Source organism: Pithys albifrons, chromosome 11 (genome assembly GCF_047495875.1).
Source record: "Pithys albifrons albifrons isolate INPA30051 chromosome 11, PitAlb_v1, whole genome shotgun sequence".
Lineage (NCBI taxonomy): Eukaryota > Metazoa > Chordata > Aves > Passeriformes > Thamnophilidae > Pithys > Pithys albifrons.
Window position 1 is genome coordinate 1,943,611 of NC_092468.1, and position 13,171 is coordinate 1,956,781.

The 13,171-nt window shown below is 46.8% G+C and overlaps 1 protein-coding gene across 4 annotated transcripts in view; it reads left to right on the forward strand.

The window, feature by feature from the left end:
- The window catches only part of MAP3K13 (mitogen-activated protein kinase kinase kinase 13), a 78,323-nt gene that overhangs the window by 10,518 nt on the left and 54,634 nt on the right, over positions 1 to 13,171 (forward strand). For 3 of the 4 annotated variants that reach the window (XM_071566094.1, XM_071566090.1, XM_071566092.1), the window contains exon 2: positions 320 to 434. The exons of the other annotated variant lie outside the window; for it this stretch is intronic. The gene's annotated coding sequence lies outside the window, so the exon portion shown is untranslated. The remainder of the gene's footprint in view (positions 1 to 319; positions 435 to 13,171) is intronic. 4 annotated transcript variants of the gene reach the window in all.

The following is a 13,171-nucleotide window of genomic DNA, read 5'->3' on the forward strand; positions in this document are numbered from 1 at the left end:
GAAGGCACTTCTGATAACAGTGTCATTCTCAGTTCTGGCACCACTGTGGCTTTTCATAAGTCCCCTGCCCATTCCCAGCCTTTAGGATGAATTCTCACTATGCTGCTGTAATGTAGGTGGTAGATGTCTAAGGTGTGAAGGTTGCAGGGGTGAGGAAATAATTCTTTACAACCTCCTTTGAAATACCCCAACAGTAATTCAGTGGCTGCACCAATGCAATGGGTTTCAGGTGACCTTTCAGTGGGCCTGGTAAAAAGCAGGAAAAATCCAATGTTTATCTGAGCCATGTTTTAAATTGAAGTTCTTTTTATATCCTCAGAACACCAGTTTGAGAGGAACAGCAAAGAGGCTTAAGGACAAAAACTGATGGACCATTGCATCTTCCAAAATGAGCCTGTTCACACCCTTCTGCTGGAGGATAACTTGTCTTGAAGGTGAGGAGGTTTTGTGTGTGACAGATGAGCTGTGTGATGTCCTGGGCCTTGGCCATCAGTATTCCCAAAGACAGATCCATCCTCATTTCAGTTTAGCCTGGCACAGCCCATGGAGAAGTGCTTGTGAAAACAGGTATTTCATCACTGGCAGGAATATGGAGGAAGTGGGGAATATTTTCCACCATACCAGTGAATTATTATTATTGATTTGGAAGCCCTTGAAAAAGCTGGAGTGCTTAGTGAAAGAGGTGAGGCATTGGGAACAAGGACATTTGTTGGTGAGAGGAGGAAATGCAGGTGTTTTATTTGCAGGATGGGAAAGTTAAGTTTGCAAAACAAACTTTAGTTTCGTTTGGTGAATGTATTAAATTATGTAAGGCATTTTCAGGTGCTGTTCCTGTCCTACCTCAAATGATATTTCCAGTGTTCAGAAGAGCTCAAGAAGAGTGCTTGTTATCAAAGATGGTAATTTCCCCAAAGTAAGGAACATAATGCTTAAATGAAATGAAATCAAAATCCTATTTTGTAGAGGTTGTGGTATCTTTTATGTTATTTTTGTACTCAGCCCCCCAGGGCTGTAGGCAGTGACCTTACAGTTTTGTTTTAAAATCCTTTAATAACAGAAATCAAAATGGGAAGCATTACATAAGTCCTGCACTCAACATCGAAATAAAACCAGGGTTTCTGAGACAGTAAAAGTTTCAAATGTCTTGGTTTAGACTTTACTCTCACTTTAATAAATAACATATAAAAGGAAGCCATGAGCTATGTAAGCCTAAGTTTGCCTGCTTAGCAGTATTAATTCTCATTTTTTTATTAGGCTGATAAATTTGTTTTTCTGTTGGTTACTTTTTTGATAATTATGTTTCCTGTGTTTTGGTATGAGCCAAGTGGTGAAACACAGGTGGTAGTCAGGGGTCATTGTGTCTGCACAGAAATTGCTCCAATGTGCCCCATTGGTGTCACAGCCCTTTGGGCATAAGTGCCTTTCTGTGTGAGCAAAAAGGCCGGGTAGAAGTTCAGCCTGAGCTTTTTTCCTGTGTTTTTGCAGATCTGTGTCTCATAAGCCATGTGAGTTTCTGAAATATCTGTATATTTGGTGGCACTGAGAGTCTCTCAGGGGTGACAGAGGGGTGAGGGAATGCAGGGTCAGGGGACTTGGCTACATGAGGAAGAAAAGGCTTGTGGCTGGAGAGAAATACAGCTCACATTCCTTGGTGCTCTTTGGTGTCTGGTGTAATCTGCACAGTTCTGCATAAAGGGATGGAAACCTGAAGCCTCAAAGCAAAAAGAGTTACCAAGTTCTGAAATGTTCTCTTGTACTGACTGTTGTTTTCCAAGGTCCTCCTCAGAGGTTATCAGTGAACCTTTTGCCAAAAGAATCTGGAAAATTAGGGAATCTCACTTGGAAATATTTATTCTGCTGTGGTCTGTATTTTTCTGTTGTGTGGATGAACAGAAGTATCTCCTCTTCCTGTTGCTCCCTCTTCTTTCTTCTGCTTTTGTCTGTGAAAAGTGTGACTTTAATCTGTGGACAAAGATTGTGCAACAGGGTGAGGAGAGAGAGAGAGAGAGTGGAAAAAGGATATTTTTTGCTGCTATAAGGCTCCTTTGTTCTCTGAGGTCAGGAGGAGCTGAGTTCCAGTGATTTCATCCGCTCTTCTGTTACCTGTTCTCCTAAGCCAGAAGGGATGGACCCTCCTCTGTGTGAGTCACTCAGTAAATATCAGGCAGTGCTGGTATTCCTGATAGCTCTGAGTGCTTGTTCCTATTCCCTGGGCATTGTTTATTTGCTGTTTTCTGGGCTGCTGACACAACCCCAGCAGGTTTTGTCAATACAGGAGCTTCTCACGCTGTGCAGCTGGAGAGGCCCCTGCACTGCAGCCAGGAGCTCTTCAGCCTCTGGGGGTGGATGTTCAGTGGTAGCTGGAAACATTGGGAGCTATTTCCAGTAAAACAGTTGGTCCTGGCTTTTGGTCAGAGGCTGATTGTGGTTTGCCAGAGGGCCCTGCAGGCTGGGGCTGGTGCCTGCTGTGGGCAGGGTTGGGAGGAGGTGCCCAGGCTGGCAGAGTTGCAGCTCCCAGGGGCTGTTCCTGCTGGGCTGCCCTGAGCACAGCTGGGAGCCCTGTGCTCCCACAGCTCCAAAGCTGGGACTGGCTCAGGAGCCACTGTGGGCTCACAGAACTCTGGACTGGTCTGGGTTGGAAGGGGTCTTAAAGCTCATCCAGGTCCAACCAACCCCCTGCTATGGGCAGGGACACCTTCCACTGTCCCAGGTTGCTCCAAGCTCCATCCAATCTGGCCTTGGACACTTCCAGGGATGGGGTAGCCAGAGCCTCTCTGGGCAGCATATGATGATATGGTGGTGTCTCCTTGAGGAGATTTGAGGCTTCCATGAGGGGATAGGGTGCTTCAAGTGTTTGTGCTCACTGGGAAGCTCTGCTGGGGAGGGGATAGGGCATGTTATCTGCTGGCCCACCCACACCCCACAGGACTGGCCTCCAGTGTGCACACATTCTGATTTTTGGATGACCACTTGGTTTTGCCCACAGTCTGGGTTTGTGTCTGTTTTTCATGTGTATTAGACTGTCCCAGGGGTCTGTCCTGTGTGGAAGACCCTGGATAGGTGTAGAGGTCCCTGGTGGCTTCTCTCCCTTGCTTGTGTGCCCCTGGTCTGTCATCACTTGTGGCCTTATGGGATTTGAAAATTTCTCTGTTTCTGCAGAAAATTCTCATCTCATTAGGAGTAAAATGTGGCATCAATTTAACCTGAATTTTGACCAAATATGGACAGTTTGAACCTTGGGCAAAGCCTCCCAAGCTGAGTGATGCTGCCCAGCCAGAATCAGTTGCCACCCTTGTTTTCTGTGGGAGGGGAGCATTGGCAGTGCTGGGAGGCTGAGACCATTCTGGGGCAGCTCACCAGGCCACTGGAGCTGTGGGACAGAACTGCACCAGCTTTGAAACACCTTTGCTTTCTCTGTTGCTCTTTCCAGGGTTTGCTTATCCCTTTCTGCCAAGGGAAGCTGTTCCAGCCAATCTAGAGACACTTGAAGTCCAGCTAATCAAGGGCTTCTCTCTTTCCTGGAAATCCTGAGGGTTCCATGGCATGAACTGACAGCCCAGTAAGTGCAGCTCAGCCGTGGAACAAGCAGTGTGAGCAGCCTGAGGCACCCCAGGCTCCCTGGGGACATCCATCCCCACGCTGAATTAATGTGTTCCAGCTGGGCTGCTGGGGGTGTGTGGGCTTTGGGGGATGTTTCACTTGCTGTGTTGGGAACCATTTGTGTTGCTTCAGCTGGATGTGAAGTATTCCCACTGTGGCCTGATGGGATCCAGTTGCTGGCACCATCAGCACCAGACTGTTCACCCACTGCACAGGAATTAACTTCCCATGGACAAAACTTCAGCAGTTCCTGATCTCTGCCAGGAGGGACCTGCAGCCCAGTTTTGTTGGAGAGTGAGGGTCCAGACTAAAAGCCACTGCATGTTTATCTTTTATTGAGATCTGCTATTAAGATAATAATTTGTGCTAAGCAGAGCCCATTAAGCTGACACTTAGTTAAGGGAATAACCTGTGAAACCTGCAGTCACATTGGAGGGAAAAGGTATCACTTCAGATTCCTGTGGTGGTTTTCCAACTGCCAGAGTAAAACAATTCTATTTTCATGGTAAACTTTTCCTACGTTTCAATATTGTGTGGATACATTTTAAAACCTGTTTAAGTTCTGGTCCTGTGGACCTTTCAGGCACTGATTGGAGTGGTACAAGTAATTGGTTGCTGCCCCTGTAACTTGGCCAGGTGGTGTTGCCTGTCTGCGAGTTGCCTTATCAGTCAAGATACTGTTTCTCAAGCCCATTGCATTTGCCATCTTGAAACAGAATTACATTTCTGTTAAAACAGTGTTTGCTCAGTGCTCCCGAGTAAAGGAGAAGTTTCATTTTACTGATAAAGGACCACGATCAACTTATACTTAATTCATTTACCACTTGACTGGGTCTTCTTTCTGTGGTGCCTGAGCCTGTTATTTTGAAGTAGCTGTGTTTGGAAAGCTGCTCAGCTCTGTGTTCTGGTGTCTGTTACCACAATTTATTTTTCCTTGAGATCTAACCACTCTGAGTTGATGCATCTTTTTTAATCTCAAGTTTAATCTCTGGTTTTCTCTTTTTAATTTCCACAGCCTTGATAAAAGCAGCCAGGTTATGATGGGGTCAACTTGATGATAATAAATTCTTTCTCCCCTTCTTAAGCCACAGCATAAATGAAATAAGCTAAATTTACTGGCTGTTCTTCATGCCTTTTTGTCCAGTGCAGGGGAAAATTAAGCTGTTTTGACCTTTCTCTGACACTGGTAGTCAGTGAAGATGAGGGCAAAGAAAGGCTTTGTGAAAATAAATGAAGTCACTATTACTCCTTCTAAGATTGTTATTAATGCACTCCACTGTGCTCCAGTGAGTCCCAGCCTGGGAAGGCAAGTGCAGGCAATCTCAGCTGCTCCTTCATCCACCTCCAGCGTCTTATTCCACCTCTGGAGTGCTTTGTCACGGAGGTTTTGAGGTGGTGGCTCTGAGTGGGCACCGTGCCTTTGGTGAGCTGTGTCCTGCCCTTGCCCTGGCACTGCCAGAGCCTCCCCTGGGCTGAGGGTGAGCAGGGCTGGCTGAACTCAGGGGCACTGGGAGCTTGGGCAGGGCCCTGTCAGTGATACATCAAAAAAAAGGCTGACAGTAACTTGGGGGATTTCACAGAATCCAGACTGGTTTGGGTTGGGAGGGACCTTAAAACTCATCCCATCCCACCCCCTGCCAAGGACAGGGACACCTCCCACCAGCCCAGGGTGCTCCAAGCTGTGTCCAACCTGGCCTTGGACACTTCCAGGGATGGGACAGCCACAGCTTCTCTGGGCACCTGTGCCAGGGCCTGCCCACCCTACAGGGAAGAATTTCATCCCAATATTTAATCTAAATCACAGAATCATAGAATGGATTGGGTTGGAAAAGACCTCTGAGATCATCAAGTCCAACCCTTGGTCCAACTCCAGTCCATTTACCAGATCATGGCACTCAGTGCCACGGCCAAGCTCAGCTGAAAAACCTCCAGGGATGGGGAATCCACCCCCTCTCTGGGCAGCCCATTCCAATCCCTGAGCACTCTCTCTGCAAAGAATTTCTTTCTCATCTCCAACTTCAATTTCCCCTGGCAGAGCTTGAGCCCATCGTGCCCTCTTGTCCTATTGCTGAGTGCCTGGGAGAAGAGACCAACTCCCACCTGGCCAGAACTTCCCTTCAGGCAGTTCCAGACAGTGCTGAGGTCACCTCTGAGCCTCCTCTTCTCCAGGCTGAACACCCCCAGCTCCCTCAGCCTCTCCCCACAGCACTTGTGCTCCAGTCCCTTCTCCAGCCTCGTTGCTCAGACTCTTTCCTCCTTTACTCTAAGCCCATTCCTCCTTGTCCTATCATTCCTTATCCTTCCATTGTCCATGGCAACTGTCACTTAGGAAGTAAAAACTGAGTTTACTCACAGTTTACCACCCAAAACCTGATGGTCTGTTTGCTGCTACTTTGTATTTTCCAGTTGTGTTTGAAGAGCTGAGCTATCTGCTCTTCAATGGGTTGTGTTCTCTCCTGAGAGGGCAGGTCAGAAAGGGGAAAACTGAATGTTTGCTTGACAAAATTCTATTAACACTGAAGGATTTTTATTCGAAAAGTTCATGTGTATATCTGTGGCTATAGAGGTGTCCAGTAAAAATGGGCAATTGGATTAAATTGCAGCAGTAGCAGAGGATGTTGTATCTCAGCCCAGGCAATCCCAGGTCTGACAAAGCTCCTGCTTGGTGCATTCCTGCTCCTCTGCTGTGTTTCCTGGGCACCTGGCTGGCTTATCTGAGAGGGGATTGCAGTGGTGTCTTTATTTGCTCTGCCCTGTGCTGCTATCTCAGCTCTGTTTCCAGAGCCAGCATGGGCAGAGGGGACCTCTCACTGAGCTGTGCTTAAATCCTTGCTCATGGATGGAGGAGTATTTTACACTGAGAACCTGGACAGCATAACTCAGTGGTGAACTTGAACAGTGGTTGTTTGAGGCATAGAATCCAGGAAATGGAAACCTGCCTTGATTTTTGGCTGAAAGAGGAGTTTCAAAACAGGTGATGTGACTCAAAGCAAAGGCTTTTCTGGATGTGCTTCTCCTCTAGAAACTCATTTTGTTCCTGTATCATGTTGTCTCTTGCAGTTAAAATGATTGCCAGGGTTTGGGAAGTGCCATCTGAAAAATGCAAGGGATTTCCTTTCTCACAGTAGAGAAAGGAAAACCTCCCTTTGCTGTTTCCAGAAGTGGCAAAGCTCTGGAGGGGAGTCAGGGGTAGGTCACTGCAGGTGCATTTTGCTTTACTCTGAAAGGAGCTCATCTCTTCAGAGGGGCACGTGGTGTTGTTTGGAAACTGCTGCCATCAGGCAAACCAAACTCTTAATTCCATTGCTGTGAAAAATGGGGTTGTCCAGAAACACTTTGCATCCCTTTAGTGCTATTGATATTGGACATCAGAGGATACAAAGGAAAGGTCAGAGTCTGAGATGAGTCTGCTTAGAAACCCCTCCCCTTTGGTTTTGGGTGGCTGGATGGGATAGTTCAGAGTAAAACAGGCTCAGGGTGCACTGGGGTAGCCAGCTTTGGAAAGCCAGGCCTTTCAGCTCCTTGCCTAAACTCGTGGGTGCAATTCTGCATTTCATTAGTGTGTAATGTTTGCTAAGGCCTCTGTTCTTAAGGATTATAAATGCTTCTGCATAGTTCTTAAAGGATGGGGGGAACCCCCCATCTTGCCTAAGAAATAGGTCTGTTTTGAGGTTAGAAGTGTAACTTACTGGGATCCCTTGGGATGGATGCTGTTAAATAAGCTTTTCTGAATTTTATTAACTTTGAAGGATTTTTATACTGAAAGTTCTTATATATATGTGTGTGTATGTGGCTATAGACATGTCCAGTAAAAATGGGCAATTTGATTAAAGCATGAATTTAAGGAAGCATTTGAATGTTGCCTGGGGCTTCTGTATGATTTTGCAGAGCTCTGGATGGTTAATACAGAACAGACTAACTGCTAGGACAGAGAAGCCCAGAATAATTTTCCTTGTCCCAGTTAAGTCAAGAACTATTAGAGCAGTGGAAATAAGGTTTCAACAAGAGGGGAGGAAAGGGTGAGGGACGTGTCAGCTCTCAGTCTTGCTGGTGAGAGGGGAGAGGACCAGAAGTTGGAACAGAAGAAGGGTGAGTAGCAGCAACCAATGTAAGTGGTTTATTAGGGATTATTTTCATTCTTCCTGATGTTTTAATTGTTTTTAGGCAAACTCTATGAATATTTGCTTTTCTGTAAGATGTGCAGGTCAAAGGAATATGGGATTTTCTTTGACCTGCATGTTTGCCAGGAAAGGCTTCTCTGCTCTCAAGCCTGGTGTTGTTTGAGCCATCATGAGCCATTTCTGTCCAGCCCAGAGCCCCCAAACTGTGCTGGCCTGGCTGCAGAGGAGGCCTGCCCTCACCCCAGGGCTCTGCTGTCCTGCTGCTGGGAGGGCACAGCAGCTCACACTCTGGAAAACCCCTTTCACTGTCTAGCTGAAGTTTGGAGCAGTGAATCTGGTACTTTTTTAATGCACATTTTCTCACCTTCTCTCCCAAGGGTGTTATATTTTTCTCTTGTCATGGATTGAGATGTTTTAAGTGTGACACTGCAGTAGAAGTGATGTCTCTGAGCAGCATATCCAAGGACCAGGAGGTTGAAAGGAAGGCTTGTGTGAGAGACATCTTCAACTTTCTCACTGCAGCACCTTGGGATGGTTTACTGGGAATTACCAGTAGGCAGAATTTCAGTCTCTTTGTGAAGTGCAAGTGTAAGAAGACAACTGGGAGGAATGGAAGGGTGTCCTGGTGTTGGACAACAGTGCCATGTACAGGCTCTTTGCTCAGTAGGCACCACCAGTAGCCATTGTATTTTTGGCTGTTAGCCTTCTAGCCCAAGGCAACAATCAGTAAACTACCTGTGAGAAGCAATGGGCTCTTCAGGAAAGGGAATGAGATTCTGCTCTACTCTGCAAAGAGCTAACTCAGCGTTGTGCTGGAGGATTGATCTTCAGGAGTCATTTCTGATAGTGCTGTGTCTTTAATCTCCTGTCAGCAGTTTGGCTTCAGAGGCCACCACAGCTCATTCCATTGTTCCCTTTGCCCAGTGAGTTTTGAAGGCAGCTCCTGAGCAGTTCCCCGTTCCACTCTTCACCCACCTTTGGGATGACCAGTCATGCTCTGAGCAAACAAGGTGGGCCAGTGTGTGTGGGCTTGCAGGGGGTATTCCAGGGCCTGGGAACTGACTTGCACTGCCTGTTCCCTCATTCTGAACTGTGACCTGTCTGGAGCAAAGGAACTAACACTCAGGTGGAAATACAATCCCTTCCCTTGCCCTTCCTGGTCTGTGTTTCTCAGCATCAGGGTTGGTTTTGGTGGGTGTCAGAGTCAGGTATGTCCTTCTGCAGCTGAGATTCATTATCTGCATCTCCTGTGCCTTTGGACTGCTGAGGGCAGTGAGGCTGTGCCTGGGATGCTTCCCCAGGGAGCCCATGGAAGGGAGAAGTGTGAGCCCCCTGTTTGTTACACAGGGCAGGATACAAGGCAGCCCAGAGGGGAGGCAGAAGGAGCATTAAATGTGCTTTTCTTCTCAGCAAGCTCTTCTCACGTGCTAAAGGAAGTTGTCCTTCATGTTGTCTCAGATGATTATATTCACAAAACCCAACCTATAAAAATGACATCTACAGTCAGACTCTCACTCTGTGCCTCTCTCTTGATTGTTACCTTGGGCTCTTGGCAGGAGCAAAAAGCCCCATCATTCTGATTGCTTCACGTACCCAAGATGTTTTTTGAGTGAAAATGTTTCCTGAGCTTTGTTCAACCTCTGAAGTACAATTTGGTCTTTCTGGGAATCGTGTGAGATAAGTGATTGCCTGGAGCAGGAGAGTATGTACTGAAGCTGCAATAGCAAAGACCTTGGTGGCCACCTGCTACTTCTCTCCATCTCTTCAGCCTGAAGTTTACCAGGTTATAAATTGATCTACAGAATGGCTGGCAGGTCCTCAGCAGCTGAACTGGGCAGTTTCTCAGGGCTTAGTTCATATTTATATCCCAGTCAGAACTCTCCTCCTACAGAAACCTTAGTATGGTCTTCACAAAACATACCAAGTTGTGGATGCTCCTTCTGTTATTTTCTTGGTCTTCCTGGTGTCAGTCAGCAAATCCATGTCAGCACATAGCTCTGACCTTCAGGTCTGCAGCTCACACAGACACCTGGCAGGAGCAGGAAATACTGTCCCACAGTAGAACTTCAATAGTTGGATTTTTTCCCCAAAACCCCTTGGTTTATTAATCAGCTTTTGTAAAGAATTTCTTATGAAAAAAATGAATTCCTGGGTGCTTTCTGGTTGAAGAAAATGGGGGAAAAATGTCTGACAGTCTGTATTGATGTGGCTGAACTTCACACACACACAGAGCATTGATTAACCCTTGTTTTCTGTTTGTGGTGTGTATTTTATTTACTGTGCTCAGTCAGAAATGCATTTCTGGCAAGCTGGGATTGTATTTATGGAGTGAAAGGTATCAGTGTTGTAAAACTGATGGAAAAATCTTGGCTAGGACCACTGTCCCCTTCAGGCCTGTGATCCTCTTCTGCTGTTCTGGTTCCACACCCTTAGGGTGGCCCTTCCTCCCCCTGGAACCCACAGCATAAAGGACAGAGCACCTTTTCAGCCAGTTTGCTTTGAAGCAGCCCCAATAGTTTAGTTTAGCACAGCTGTTCTAGTGTGTGTTTGATCTGCAGCCTGAACACAAACACGTGGCTCCATCAGTGCTCTGTGGGGTCAGGGGCTGCTGCGTGTGCAAGGGGCCATCATTTTTCTGTTTGGTTTTTGTCTGCTGTTTGGCACAAGAGAGACTCCCCTGCCCTCAACTGCTGCCAGCAAGTACAGACAGTTCCCCCTGTGGGAATAAATGTTTGCAGCCAATATTTACAGAATCACACAGAATCACAGACTATTCTGAGTTGGAAGGGACCCACAAGGATCGTCGAGTCCAACTCTTAAGTCGGTGGCCCACACAGGGGATTGAACCCATGACCTTGCCATTATTACAGCCAGGTTTTAACCAACTGAGCTGATCTCAGTCTTACAGCTGGTTCTGTCCTGGAGGAGCAGAACTACTGCTGCTGGTTTTGGCTCTCCTGTGAGAAGTGAGGCATAAAATCCAGCTCTGGTGGTGGCAGGAAGAAGGTTTGGCATAGCCATGGCTCAAGTATTTGGTGTGTCTGTGCTTTCTTCTGGGGCAGAGGGTGCTGCTCTGGGGAGTCACCAAGTCACCGTGGCCCTGGTGAGGAGGATCCCCCTGGCACAAGCTGTTCCTGTGCTTGAGTCTCCTGGAGGTGTTTGTGAGTCTGTCCAGGAACTGCTTCCTCAGAGCTCTCCCTTCTGCAGCCTTGGCATGAGGGGGAGGGCACCAGCCAGTGTGTGAGGAGGGGTGGGACCGTTTCACTTACTCAGTGCCATCTTTCTTGTGCATTCAGACAGAGTTTCTCATCAGGTTGTGTCATGGGAGGTTGCAGTTACAGTAGAATCATATCATAATGGCAGTGTAAATATTTAATGTTTTCTGTCATTTGAGTAGCAGAGCACATTGGCATTTCTGTTGCCATCTGTATCTTTTTAATACTGGATTTGGCTTCTTTCTCCAGAGGCCTGCAAAGGTCACTGTGCTGCAAGGAGAAATGCCAGGACATCAGCTTTTGGGCAGCTGAAGATTCAGAGCAGCCAGCAGGGAAAATTGAGGTCCTGCTTTATCAGAGGTGATGCCTCCCTGCATCAGGTGTATGTGGAAGAGCCCAAGGTGCTCTCTTGGCTTTGCAAGTTTGTTCCCAGCAGCAAATTACAGTGAAAAAGAGGCTTCTGATGTGTCTGCACTTGCACCATGTAGTTGTGTCCCTGTAGGTTAATTGAGGCTTTGCTGTGGGTTTCTGTTTCTTTCTAGTGTTTTTTTTACTACCTCAGAGAAGAAAACTACTTGTGTGAATTGCAGCTCAGGATCACTTTGTCAAACACAGTCCCAGCCTTGGGGAGAGTGCAAACCATGACAGTCCTGGTGTGTGTGCTTTTAAATCTGTTAATACTTTCAGAAAAGAAAACCTGTACTCATGGATGACCTACACTTGTTGTGTGGAGGTTTTCCAGAGGCTGGACCATTTCAGGAGCTCTGCAGCATTTGTCATGTGCTGTTTCCTAACTCACAGGGTGTCCAACAGGATAAGGTTCTCCTACTGGGAATGAGGAAGGCAAAGCCAAGGCCTTTCCTGCTCTTATTCCATGCTTGTCCATTCAGTACTCAGGGAGAGCTGGCTTTGGGGTAAGTGACATAATTCCAATAAAAGTTGTGTTGCTGGGGTAGAATCTGTGTCTAATTGAACCTTTGTGCTTGGTTTTCATGAAGCCACAGTGCTCTTTAGGATTGCAGACTTGGAAGAAAGCTGGATATCCTGGTGGGGTTGTATGAATTGCAGCAAGTGGATGTAGAACCAAGAAACAGAGTGAAGTTTGAGATGAGAAAGATTTATCAGAGAAAAGAAATAGGCTCCTCTCTGAAGGTGGAGAGGAAAGAAGCTGATAATGGGGATCAGGTGGCAGTTTGAAGGAAGTAAAAACAGGAAAGGGAAGAAAAATGGAGACCTCAGAAAGGTCATGGAAAGCATTAATTTCTTTTTCAGACTCTTCTTGCATTTTAGGCAGGAAGGAACATTAATTACCAACTTTTCTTTCCTCATGGATTCATTTAACCACTCTGAGTTTTACTCTTTATAGTGGGATGGGGGTAACTAAAGGAAATGATGGGGAGAGTGAATCCTTTCTGATGGGTTTTATTGGCAAGGGAAACAGCACAGAGGAAAATCAGCCTTTCTTGTAGGGCCAGTGTTGCAAGAGGAACAGGTCCAGGTGGGTCCTTTTCCTGCTCCAGGGCCTTTGGGGATCCATTTACTTCAGTGTTTCCACCTGCATCTTCATTCTGTGGTTCCCCAGTTTCCCAGTTCTCTCAGCAGGCAGCATCAGAGCCCTGCAGCCCTTGCTGTCTCCCGGGGTGGTGCAGTAGCTCTTGTTCTCCCCAGTGCTGTGCTGGGTTGTCAAAGCTGTGAAATCCAGGTCTGGGAGCACTGTGTGTGTGCTGCTCCCCTCGTGCTGCTGCTCTGTGCAGTGGTGCAGGGAGGGATGAGCAGGCTGCTGGCCTGGGCTCTCTGCATCTGTAGTGCCAGGTAGAAAAATCTCCCTGCTCTTTTTCTCCTATTTTATATTTATACTTAGGTTTTCACTTTGTGTCATGTAGAAATCAAAGCAGGAGTGTGCAGTTCAGCAGCAACAGCAGAACTGGGCTTACTACTAATCTGCTGCTTTGCTCAAATTAAACATTTATGGGGCCAGAGACTCCTCACTGCTTCATCTTTCAGCCTCCTACACTGTGATGATTTTTTCTTTGTGTTTGACACTGCTACTGCAAGAAATACAATGAAATTAAATTATCCTCCACTGGCCTCTCTCCCTTCTGGCCCATCTTTGTGTGTCCAGTTGCTTTTTCCTTGACCACAGCATATGGGGAGCAGCTGTTGGTGTAAGTAATGCTTCATATTCCCTGTGAGTTGGAAGGTTTCACCCCAGCCCATGGGCAGAGAGTTGCTCTC